We start from the raw sequence: 13,702 nt of genomic DNA, 5'->3' as shown, positions 1-13,702 counted from the left end.
GTTTATGATATTTTACCTACATTTATATTCCCCAAAGAATCTTGTATCCCTGAGGAAACCATCTTAAAGAGAAACAAATACTGATTTTGCCTCAGGGGACATTAGGAATATGGACCAACATCTTCCCTGGAGGATCATGAACAAATTGCTAATGTTGACTTGCATCATTAACTTAGCCAAGATCTCAACATCTTAAAGTATATTTCTTATTACTTACTTGTTTCTAGTAAACAGTTGAATTTGAATTTTCTCTTTAACCATCTCATAAATTCACAATTCTAATTCAAGGCTATCGTAGTGAGAGGGGAAAGGAGTGTTTGTGTTCATTTCTTAGCTTTGACTTTGCTCTTAGGAGCAATTAGACAAAACACAAAATCTAGAAAGTAACCTTCTATTGTGTCATTGCCTTTTGTTTTTAAAGTTCTTTGTGTTTCACTAGTACTCTTGAGTTTGCTAATTTATAGGTGTTGTTTTAAAGGCTGTTATGGATTTGCAAATAAAGCTTTTTAAACAATATATAACCATATACACATGTAGCTGTGGTCTGGGGTATTTTTCACTCATTTGCTTAGTCCCAGTGTAAGTTTTATCTTGTTCATATTCTAATTAAACTCAATGTTCTAAATACTGATAGTCCTCTTTTCCCCCAAACCTGTGTTGGCTTTACTACCACAGATTGATTTCTTTAGACTTCATAACTCTATCACTTTTCTGTTTTTGGACATAATGCAGAACCTTTAATTTCCAAAGATTTTCTTTTGCTTCCAGTTGTTTCTTTTGCTAATTAACCATTATTTATTCTTTTGGATGAAGAAGCAACTCATTTTTATTTTCTAAATTAAGGAGAGGCATGTTTCTCCCTCAGTGGAGGAACTAGACCATTACTTAGGCCACTTGACTACTCAACATTACTGATTACTTGTGCTGGACTGCATGAGCAATCACCTTATGAACTGTATTTTAAAATATATTTACACATTGTACAACTAAACTTTATATCAACAACATGAAATGATTTCCTGACACTGTTGTTAGCTGACTATATTCCTAGTATAAATCCTGGATTCATTTCTTTAAAAAAAATATTTGAAATAATTTTAAGTTTTTAGAAGAGCTGTATGGTAGGAACAGAAAGTTCCTATGTACCTTCACCCAACTTCCTGTATGTGAACATCTTATACAACCATGGTACATTTTCAAAACTAAGATATTAAAATTGGTATAGTTCTATTAACTATATTATAGACTTTATTCAGATTTTATTAATTTTTTCCAGTAATGTCCTATTTATGTTCCAGGATCTAGTACCAGATACTATGTTATATTTTGTTGTGATATCTCTGTAATCTCTTCCAGTCTGCAGCAGTTCCTCTTTCCTTGTTTTTCATGACCTTGATATCCAGCCCTAAACAACATTAAAAGTAGTGTCAGAATTACCAACCCATACAGTGTTTATATATAACTCATTTTATGTTTAGTTTTAGAGTATTCAGTCAAAGCATCATTTCCCAGAATTACTTAGAGCTGCTCCTTTTCTTCTACCCTCTTCAGTGAGGTTAGATACAACACTTGTAATACAGTTAGATTCATTTGTAACAATCTGCTTCCTATCTGGGAGTCCCCTGCCATCTATTATCAGAAATCGACTCATAAATACAGACAATAAACTGGTAGTTGCCAGAAGGAAAGGGGGAATGGGAGAAATAGGTGAAAAGCCTTAGGAGGTATAAACTTTCCAGTTATAATATAGGTAAGTCATGGTGATGAAAAGTACAGCATAGGGAATATAGTCAATAATATTGTAATAACTTTGTATGGTGACAGAGGGTAACTGCACTTATTATGGTGAGCATTAGGTAATGTATAACATTGCTAAATCACTATGTTGTATACCTGAAAGGAATATAACATTGTATATCAACTATACTTCAGTAAAAAGAAATGCATATGTTCATTCTTTGTAGTGTATAATTCTGTGGGGTTTGACAAATATGTAATCATCTATCTACCACCACAGCAGCTTATAGAACATTTCCATCATCCTGACAATTCCTTTGTGTGGCCATTTTGTTGTCAACAACACTCTACCAATTGTGGGCAACTACTGATGTGTTTTCACTATAATTTTGCCTTTTTAAAAATGCCATATGAATGGCACCCTTTTGGGTCAGGCTTCTTTCCAGTTACTAAAATTCATTTAAGATTCATTCATGTTGTTACATGAATAAATAGGAGTAGTATTGCTAGGTCATATGGTAAATGTATGTCTGTCTTTGCTTTTGAAAGTGGTTGTACATTTTGTATTCTTACCAGAAATGAATGAGAGATCCTGTTGTTCTGGCATGTCACCAGCGTTTCATAATGTCAGTTTTTGCTTGTTTTTTTTTTTTAATGACTTTTATTTTTTTTTAAGATTTTTATTTATTTATTTGAGAGAGAGAGAATGAGAGACAGAGAGCACGAGAGGGAAGAGGGTCAGAGGGAGAAGCAGACGCCCCGCTGAGCAGGGAGCCCGATGCAGGACTCGATCCCGGGACTCCAGGATCATGACCTGAGCCGAAAGCAGTCGCTTAACCGACTGAGCCACCCAGGCGCCCTGCTTGTTTGTTTTTAACCATTCTAAGAGGTGTGCAGTTGTATCTCATTGTGGTTTTAGTTTGCATTTTCCTAATAACTGATGATAATGAGCAACTTTTCATATGCTTATTTGTCATTAATTTATCATCTTTGGTGAAGTGTCTGTTCAGATCATTTGCATATTTTCTTTAATTGGAGTTGTCTGTTTTCTTATTATTGAGTTTTAAGTATTCATTATATATTCTGGATACAAGTCCTTTACCTGCATATAATTTGCAAATATTTTCTTGTGGTTTGTGGCTTGTTTTTTCCCTTCTTTTAATAGTGTCTTTCATAGAGCTGTTACAAAAAGTGCTTAATATTGACAAAGTCCAGTTCATCAATTTTTCTTCTCATGGAGCATGTATTTGATGTCTTAATGTAAACACCCACGGTCACAATGATGTTCTCTTTCCTTCTCACAGTTTTATATTTTTACATATCACACTTAAGTCTATGATTAATTTTCAGTTAGTTTTGTATAAAATGCAAAGAATGTGTTAGTGTTCATTTTCTTACCTGTGGATGTTCAATTGTTCCATAACCATTGTTGAAAAGATTATTTTTCCTCCATTGAATTCCTAGCAGTGTTTGATAACTGAGAAAGTCTCTTAACTACAGAGTAAATTGTTATGGTTTCCATCCTAAATTTAAACTTCTCCTTTAGTGTAGTCTATCTACACAGAATATTCCACTTCTCAGGATATGCATATTTAGAACATTTGTCCCTCTTGTTTAAGTTCTTGCTGTGATAAAATACAAAAACAAGTAGTATATTCAGAATATGTAAGAGTTATCAATGCAGGAGTACATTGTGCTTGGGATTGCAAACTATGGACATTGCTTGTAGAACATGTATTAACCACTATGTAGCTTTTGTCTGGGGGGAAAAAAGGTGTTCTTAAGTATTTTTAATTTCAGCCTCAACCAAATTAAAACAATATGAAAGCATTCTTCCCTTCCTTTCTAGGAAAAAAAAAAATGGATGTGGGAGGTAGCATCATTTCCCAAGCCATGAAACTAGGTGAATTTGTTAAAGGCCAAAGAACCGTCGACTTAGAAATAATAAACTCAAAACCTGAAGCCTGAATGTCAAAATAGCAAAACTCAAATGTCTATAAGTGTCTAATTAGAACACACAAAATAAATCTTGTCCATGATTGGGAAACAGTCTGGGATGGACCAGTACCTAAGCATCCAGACAATAGAGAAATCCAGGTAAAGGTGAATAGAAAGCCGGCAAACATAGAATAGGCCAAGGTCAAAGCCAAGAGTGGTGGACAAGGGGATAAGATATGAGAAATAAGGTGAAGAATTAGGGAGAAAGAGTGTGTGGGGCTAGTGACCTCTAGAAGTCAGTGTCATTTATGAAGACCAAAGCCTTGCCAAACTCCCTAGGACACTGAGCTTTCTTTCACTTTCTATGTTGTGTGTGATTTCCTAGGAACATTATTTGGCACTTATTTTGGGGAAAGGGGGAAAGCTCTCAGAGCATTTAAGGAGGGTCGAGTTTCTTAGCATACAACATATACTGAATATCTGATTCTTATGAGTGCCTCATCAGGTACTCAAGACTCAAAATACATAAATTTACTTAATTGAGCAGCCATTCACAGATGACCTAAAGTATGTATGGGGTTGTGGAAGGTATTTATATCGTCTAATAGAAACAATGGGTGTGGATACAAACTAATTATATTTCACTTTGATGTACAACAATAGAAGCATGCACTTTGTATGGAGGTACTACGGACAAAGAAATGATTAGATCTGTGGAGGTAAAGTTAGGGGAGAATTAGTCAAGGAAGGCTTCTGGGAGGAGATGGCATGTGTGCTCGTTGTTGATAGAATCCTTCCCTTGCAGGTTCAGAGTCTGGAGACAGATAATCTAGTATTTATTGTTTAAGTGTAGTGCAGTAAGGATCCTCAGAAACAAAACAAAACAAAACAAAATCAGAAGGATAAGGAAGGGAAGGAAGAAGGGAGAAAAGGAGGGAGGGATGAAGAGAGGAAAGAACGAGAGTGACTGAAAGTAAATATATCACAATTTGAAAATTATTACTCTGGGTTACTGGATTGTAAAATATTTTAAATATCTACACTTTGCTATTTTTCTGCTAATATGTGTATCAGTTTTTGAATTGGGAAAATATTAAGAGTCATTTCTTCGAAGTTTTGCCAAAACTTTTGCCTTTAAGATAGAGTAAAAAAGAACTCTTATTTTTAGGATGGGGATCATGGAGAATTTCTGGATGCTAATAGCAGAAAGGCAATTGACATTGTAATATTTTCTTTAAAAAATCATAAACCCACATGCATCAACTGCACTGTTATACCAACTCTCAAACTCATTTTCATGATGAGGGAGATCACAGAAAAAAAAATTAATCTATTGAAATGCTTGCTAGGTGAGAGTGTAATTTTAGAGAGTTAAAAAATGGTGAAATCTGATTTAAATGGCTATTTAAAAATCTCTAAAGTGCTAGTGTTAACTGAGGAAATTAAAAGTCAGTAAATGTTTCAGCTTTGGAGCTTGGGAAGCCTAAAACTGGACAATTTGGGTGGCATTATGAAAATTACTGGCACATTTTGAAAATCAGGAAGTTTGCCAAACCCTGAGCACTGTGTACTTTGCACCAGACATCATTGCTTATGCTCAGTGTTTTTGTTTTTTTCTTGTATCAGTTTTCTTACTGGTGTATATGTTTATACACACACACATACACATACTGTCTACAATTTTGATGAGAATAAAATTAGCAAAAAAAAAAAAAACTTGGATTATTCTTAAAATAGTCTAGCCATGTGTGAATATAGAAGGAAAAAATACAGAGTGAGGGGATTGATTTTTACTCTTTTGACTATTTTCTCTTTTTGATAAAGTCTTTTTTATCTTCACTATAAATAAATATTAATGCTTTGTTGCTTTATTGTATTTTTTCCTCCAAATGTATGAAAAGAAATGCTAGTAGCTTTTTTAAACTTGGACAAAAGAAAAGTCTTGTGAAATGCATGTAAAATTGAATAAAGTAAACCATGAAGCTTTGGTCAGAAAAGATAATTACAACAGGAAAGTAAAATTATTCAAATAGTATAACTAAATATACTTCTTTTTTCATGTTATTTATTTGTTCTTAAATTGAAGTATAACTGACATTCAATATCCTGTTGGTTTCAGGCATACATCGTAGTGATTCAATATTTTTATACCTTACAAGATGATCCTGACGATACATCTAGTTACCATCTGTCACCACACAAAGTTATCACAGTATTATTGACTATATTCCCAATACATGCTGTATATTACATCCCTGTGACGTACATATTTTAAAACAGAGGTTCATTTCACTTAATCCCCTTGATGTATTTCATTCACCTCCCTAAAATCTTCTTTCCTCTGGTAGCCAACGTTTTGTTTCCTGTATCTATGAGTCTGTTTCTCTTTTGTTTCATTTGTTCATTTTTTGAGATTATCTATTTCTTTCTTTCTTTCCTTCTTTCTTTCTTTCTTTCTTTCCTTCTTTCTTTCTTTCTTTCTTTCCTTCTTTCTTTCTTTCTTTCTTTCTTTCTTTCTTTCTTTCTTTCTTTCTTTCTTTCTTTCTTTCTTTCTTTCTTTCTTTCTTTCTTTCTTTCTTTCTTTCTTTCTTTGACAGAGAGAGAGAGAGAGATAGCGAGAGAGGAAACACAAGCAGGGGGAGTGGGAGAGGGAGAAGCAGACTTCCCATGGAGCAGGGAGTCCGATGCAGGGCTCCATCCTAGGACCCTGAGATCATGACCTGAGCTGAAGGCAGATGCTAAATGACTGAGCCACCCAGGCACCCTATTCATTTTCTTTTTAATGCAATGCACTTTTTCAATTTTTTTTTTTAAATTGAACTATAGTTTTTCCAGAGTGGCTGTACCAGCTTGCATTCCCACCAACAATCTAAGAGGGTTCCCCTTTCTCCACATCCTTGTCAACATTTATTGTTCCCTGTCTTGTTAATTTTAGTCATTCTTATTGGAGTAAGGTGGTATTTCATTGTGGTTTTGATTTGTATTTCTCTGATGGCTAGTGATGTGGAGAACTTTTTCACGTGTCTGTTAGCCATTTGTATTTCTTCTTTGGAGAAGTGTCTGTTCATGTCTTCTGCCCATTTCTTGATTGGGTTATCTGTTCTTTGGGTGTTGAGTTTGAGAAGTCCTTTATAGATCTTGGATACCAGCCATTTATCTGATACGTCGTTTGCAAATACCTTCTCCCATTCTGTGGTTTGCCTCTTTGTTTTTTTGACTGTTTCCTTTGCTGTGCAGAAGCTTTTTATCTTGATAAGTCCCAACAGTTCATTTTTGCTTTTGTTTCCCCTGCCTGTGGTGACGTAGCAAGTAGTTGCTGTGGCTGATGTCGAAGAGGTTACTGCCTATGTTCTCCTCTAGGATTTTGATGGATTCCTGTCTCACATTTAAGTCTTTCATCCATTTTGAGTTTATCTTTGTGTATGGTGTAAAAGAATGGTCTAGTTTCATTCTTCTGCATGTGGGTATTCAATTTTCCCAGCACCATTTATTGAAGAGTCTGTCTTTTTTCCACTGGACGTTCTTTCCTGCTTTGTCAAATATTAGTTGACCATAGAGTCGAAGGATATTTCTGGGCTCTCTATTCTGTTCCATTGGTCTATGTGTCTGTTTTTGTGACAATACCATGCTGTCTTAATGATCACAGCTTTGTAATATAGCTTGAAGTCAAGCATTGTGATGCCCCCAGTTTTGGTTTTCTTTTTCAACATTCCCCTGGAGATTGGGGTCTTTTCTGGTTCCATACTAATTTTAGGATTGTTTGTTCCAGCTCTGTGAAAAACGTTAATGGTATTTTGATAGGGATTGCATTGAATATGTAGATTGCTCTGGGCAGCATAGACATTTTTACAATTATGGAGGTTCCTCAAGATGTTAAAAATAGAGCTACCCTACAACCCAACAATTGCACTACTAGGTATTTATCCCAAAGAGAGATGTAGTGAAAAGAAGAGGCACATGCACCCCCTTCTTCATAGCAGTGGTGTCTACAGTAGCTAAACTGTGGAAGGAGCCAAGATGTCCTTCAACAGATGAATAGATAAAGAAGATGTGGTTCATATATATAATGGACTGTTACTCAGCCATCAGAAGGAATGAATATCTATCAGTTGTATCGACATGGATGGAACTGGAAAGTATTAGGCTAAGTGAAATAAGTTAAGCAGAGAAAGACAATTATCATATGGTTTCATTCGTGTGTGGAATGTAAGGAATAGTGCAGAGGACCATAGGGGAAGGGAGGGAAAACTGAATGGGGTGAAATTAGAGAGGGAGACAAACCATGAGAGACTCTGGACTCTGGGAAACAAACTGAGGGTTACAGAAAGGAGGGGGGTGGGGACCAGGGGTAACTGAGTGATGGGTATTAAGGAGGGCATGTGATGTGATGAGCACTGGGTGTTATATGTAACTAATGAACTATTGAACACTACATCAAAAACTAATGATGTACTATATGTTGGCTAATTGAACATAATAAAAAATAGATCAACCATTAAAAAAATAAAAATAAAATAATAAATTGAAGCATACTTGACAAACAATATTATATTAGTTTCAGGTGTATAACATAGCAACAAATTTATATGTTATACTGTGCTCACTACAAGTGTAGCTACCCTCTGTCATCATACAACAGTATTACAGTACCATTGACTATATTCCGTGTGCTGTATCTTTATCTTTATGACTTACTTATTCTATAACTGGAAGCCTGTACCTCCATCTTTTCTTCACCCATTTTGCCCATCCTGGCCACCCAACCCACAACCATAAATTCTCTGAATTTATGACTCTGTTTCTGCTTTGTTTGTTTTATTTTTTAGATTCCGCATATAAGTGAAATCATATGGTATTTGTCTTTATCTGATTTATTTCACTTAACATAATACCCTCTAGGTTCATCCATGCTGTTGCAAATGTCATATACACCTCTTAAATGTCTTAAAGATGCTGGAAGTAACTTATGAGCTATTGCCATCTTTAAGGGTCCAAGTGGTTTATTATTTGAGGTTGAATGCCCTCAATAAAATATAGATTTGTAATGTTGTGAAAACCTAGATGATATTACTTATGTATCATTTAAAAAAATTGAGAAATATGTAAATGTATTGAGAAGAATGTAAAATTTTGCTGTCATTCTAATACCATTTTTTTATAATGTTATGTTAGTCACCATGCAGTACATCATTAGATTTTGATGAAGTATTCCATGATTCATTGTTTGCATATAACACCCAGTGCTCCATGCAATATATGCCCTCCTTAATACCCATCACTGGACTAACCCATCCCCCCCACCCCCCTCCCCTCTAAAACCCTCAGTTTGTTTCTCAGAGTCCATAGTCTCTCATGGTACATCTCCCCCTCCGATTTTCCCCCCTTCATTTTTCCCTTCCTTCTCCTAATGTCCTCCATGCTATTCATTATGTTCCACAAATAAGTGAAAACATATGATAATTGACTTTCTCTGCTTGACTAATTTCACTTAGCATAATCTCCTCTAGTCCTATCCATGTTGATGCAAAATTTGGGTATTTGTCCTTTCTGATGGCTGAGTAATATTCCATTGTATATATGGACCACATCTTCTTTATCCATTCATCTGTTGAATGGCATCTTGGCTCTTTCCACAGTTTGGTTATTGTGGACATTGCTGCTATGAACCTTGGGGTGCATATGGCCCTTCTTTTCACTACATCTGTGTCTTTGGGGTAAGTACCTAGGAGTGCAATTGCTGGGTCATAGGGTAGCTCTGGTTTTAATTTTTTGAGGAACCTCCATGCTGTTTTCCAAAGTGGCTGTACCAACTTACATTCCCACAAACAATGCAAGAGGGTTCCCCTTTCTCCACATCCTTGCCAACACTTGTTTCCCGTCTTGTTAATTTTTGCCATTCTAACTGGTGTAATGTGGTATCTCAATGTGGTTTTGACTTGAACTTCCCTGATGGCTCATGATGATGAACAGTTTTTCATGTGTCTGTTAGTCATTTGTATGTCTTCTTTGGGGAAGTGTCTGTTCGTGTCATCTGCCTATTTTTTTGACTTGATTATTTGTTTATTGGGTGTTGAGTTTGAGAAGTTCTTTCTAGATATTGAATATTAGCCCTTTGTCTGTAGTGTCATTTGTAAATATCTTCTCCCATTCTGTGGATTGCCTCTTTGTTTTGTTGACTGTTTCCTTTGCTCTGCAGAAGGTTTTTATCTTGATGAAGTCCCAAAAGTTCATTTTTGCTTTTGTTTCCCTTGCCTTTGGAGACCTGTCTTGAAGGAAGTTGCTGTGGCCAATGCTGAAGAGGTTACTGCCTATGTTCTCCTCTAGGATTTTGATGGATTCCTGTCTCACATTGAGGTCTTTTTTTTTTTTTAAGATTTTATTTATTTGACAGAGAGAGACATAGCGAGAGAGGGAACACAAGCAGGGGGAGTCAGAGAGGGAGAAGCAGGCTTCCCTGCAGAGCAGGGAGCCCAATGGGAGGCTCCATCCCAGGACCCTAGGATCACAGCCTGAGCCGAAGGCAGACACTTAATGACTGAGCCACCCAGGCGCCCCTTACATTGAGGTCTTGAGTTTATCTTTGTGTATGGTGTAAGAGAATGGTCGAGTTTCATTCTTTTGCATGTGGCTGTCCAACTTCCCCAGCACCATTTATTGAAGAGAATGTCTTTTTTCCACTGCATATTTTTCCTGCTTTGTGGAAGATTATTTGACCATAGAGTTGAGGGTGCATATCTGGGCTCTCTATTCTGTTCCACAGTCTATGTGTCTGTTTTTATGCTGGTACCATGCTGTCTTGGTGATCACAGCTTTGTAATATAGCTTGAAATCAGGCAACATGGTGTCCCCAGCTTTGTTTTTCTTTTTCAACATTTCCTTGGAGATTCGGGGTCTTTTCTGATTCCATACAAATTTTAGGATTGTTGGTTGCAGCACCTTGAAAAATGCCATTGGTATTTTGATTGGGATGGTGTTGAAAGTATAGTTTGCTCTGGGCAGCATAGACATTTTAACAATACTTATTCTTCCAGTCCATGAGCGTGGAATGTTTTTCCATCTTTTCATGTCTTCTTACATTTCTTTCTTGGGCGTTCTGTAGTTCCTAGAGTATAGATCCTTTACCTCTTTGGTTAGGTTTATTTCAAGGTATCTTATGGTAGGTATCTTATGGTGCTATTATAAATGGAATTGATTCTCTAATTTCTTTTTCTACAGTTACATTGTTAGTGTATAAGAAAGCAACTGATTTTTGTGCATTGATTTTGTGTCCTGCCACATTACTGAATTACTGTATGAGTTCTAGTAATTTTGAGGTGGAGTTTTTTTGGATTTTCCACATAAAGTGTCATGTCATCTGTAAAGAGAGAGAGTTTGACTTCTTTGCCAGTTTGAATACCTTTTATTTCTTTTTGTTGTCTGCTGTTGCTAAGACTTCTAGTCCTATGTTGAACAATAGTGGCGAGAGTGGGCATCCTTGATGTGTTCCTGATCTTAAGGGAAAGGCTCTCAGCTTTTCCCTTTTGAGGATGATATTTGCTGTGGGTTTTTCATAGATGGATTTTATGAAATTGAGGAATATTCCTTCTATCCCTATACTCTGAAGAGTTTTAATCAGGAACAGATGCTGTATTTTGTCAAATGCTTTTTCTGCATCAATTGAGAGGGCTATATGGTTCTTCTCTCTCTTATTAATGTGTTCTATCACAATGATTGATTTGTGAATGTTGAACCACCTTGCATCCCGGGGATAAATCCCACTCGGTCGTGGTGGATGATCCTTTTAATGTACTGTTGGATCCTATTAGCTAGGATTTTGTTGAGAATTTTGGCATCCATATTCATCAGGGATATCAGTCTGAAATTCTCCTTTTTGATGGGGTCTTTGCCTGGTTTGAGGACCAAGGTAATGCTGGCCTCATAGAATGAGTCTGGAAGCTTTCCTTCTGTTTCTATTTTTTGAAACAGCTACAGGAGAATGGGTATTATTTCTTCTTTGAATGTTTGGTAGAATTCCCCAGGGAATCCATCAGACCCTGGACTCTTGTTTTTTTGAGAGGTTTTTGATCACTGCTTCAGTCTCGTTACTGGTTATTGGTCTATTCAGATTGTCAATTTCTTCCTGTTTCAGTCTTGGTAGTTTATAGGTTTCCAGGAAGGCATCCATTTCTTCCACGTTGCTTAATTTATTGGCATATAGTTGCTGATAATAATTTCTAATAATTGTTTCTATTTCCTTGGTGTTAGTCATGATCTCTCCCTTTTCATTCATGATTTCATTAATTTGGGTCCTTTCTCTTTTCTTTTGGATAAGTCTGGACAGTGGTTTATTGATCTAATTAATTCTCTCAAAGAGCCAGCTTCTAGTTTTGTTGATCTACTCTACTCTATTTCTGGTTTCTAATTCATTGATCTCTAATCTTAATTATTTCTCTTCTAACATGTGAATTAGGCATCATTTGTTGTTTTTTCTCCAGTTCCTTAAGGTGTAAAGTTAGTTGGTGAATTTGGGATTTTTCTATTTTTTTAAGTGAGGTTTAGATGGCTATGTATTTCTCCCTGAGGGCTGCCTTTGCAGTATCACATAGGTTTTGAACTGATGTGTTTTCATTCTCATTGGTTTCCATGAATTATTTAAGTTCTTTGATTTCCCGGTTGACCCAAACATTCTTGAGCAGAGTGGTCTTTAGCTTCCAAGTGTTTGAATTTCTTCCAGAATTTTCTTGTGATTCAGTTCCAGTTTTAAAGCATTATGGTCTGAGAATATGCTTGGTATAATCTCAGTCTTTTGGTATTGGTTGAGACCTGATTTGTGACCCAGTATGTGATAAATTCTGAAGAAAGTTCCATGTGCATTTGAGAAGAAAGAGTATTTTGTTTTTAGGGTGGAATGTTCTTTGTGAGGTCCATCTGGTCTGGTGTGTCATTCAAAGCTCTTGTTTCTTTGTTGATTTTCTGCTTAGATGATCTGTCTATTGCTGAAAGAGGAGTGTTGAGGTCTCCTAAAATTAACGTATTATTATCAATATGTCTCTTTATTTTGGTTAACAGTTGGCTTAGGTAGTTGGCTGCTCCCATGTTGGGGGCATAGATATTTACAATCATTAGATCATTTTGTTGGATAGACCCTTTAAGAATGACATAATGTCTGTCTGTGTCTCTAACTACAGTCTTTAGCTTAAAATCTAATTTGTCTGATATAAGAATTGCTACCCCAGCTTTCTTTTGAGGTCCATTGGTATGAAAGATGGATCTCCATCCCTTCACTTTCAGTCTGGATATATCTTTAGGTTCACAATGAGTTTCTTGTAGACAGCGTATGGTTGGGTCCTATCTTTTTATCCAGTCTGCAACAATGTGCCATTTTATGGGAGTATTTAGGCCGTTCACATTGATAATAATTATTGAAAGATATGAATATATTGTCATGTTGCCTGTGAAGTCCTTTTTTCTATAGATTGTCTCTGTAAATTTCTGTTCTATATCACTCTTGGGGTCTTTCTCCTTTTATAGAACTCCCCTTCATATTTCTCGCAGGGCCGGCTTAGTGGTCACATATTCTTTCTGCCAGTCCTGGAAGCTCTGCATTTCACCATCCATTCTAAATGACAGCCTTGCTGGATAAAGTATTTTTGGCTGCATGTTCTTCTCATTTAGTAGCCTGAATATGTCTTGCTAGCCCTTTCTGGCTTGCCAGGTCTCTGTGGATAGGTCTGACATTATTCTGATGTTCCTCTCTGTACATAAGGAATCTCTTCCCCCTAATTGCCCTTAGGATTGTTTCTTTGGTTCTAAGATTTGTGTGTTTTACTATTACATGCTGGGGCATTGGTCTGTTTTCCTTGATCTTGGGAGGGGTCCTCTCTGCCTCTAGGACATGAATGTTTATTTCATTCCCCAGATTAGGGAAGTTCTCAGTTATGATTTGCTCAAATATATCTTCTAGTCCTCTCTCTCTCTCCACTCTCTCAGGGATTCCCAATAATTCTGACATTGGAACATTTGGTGGTGTCACTTATTTCTCTAATTC

General features: G+C 36.3%; 1 protein-coding gene across 1 annotated transcript in view; it reads left to right on the top strand.

Annotated features, from left to right (window-relative positions):
* The window catches only part of ZNF385D (zinc finger protein 385D), an 859,807-nt gene that overhangs the window by 137,128 nt on the left and 708,977 nt on the right, over positions 1 to 13,702 (top strand). The gene's annotated exons all lie outside the window — the stretch shown is intronic.

This window comes from Eumetopias jubatus, unplaced genomic scaffold, assembly GCF_037043125.1.
Source record: "Eumetopias jubatus isolate StellerSeaLion01/CBP00866 unplaced genomic scaffold, mEumJub1_p1.0 scaffold_1, whole genome shotgun sequence".
NCBI lineage: Eukaryota > Metazoa > Chordata > Mammalia > Carnivora > Otariidae > Eumetopias > Eumetopias jubatus.
This window is presented reverse-complemented; position numbering and strand designations above follow the sequence as displayed.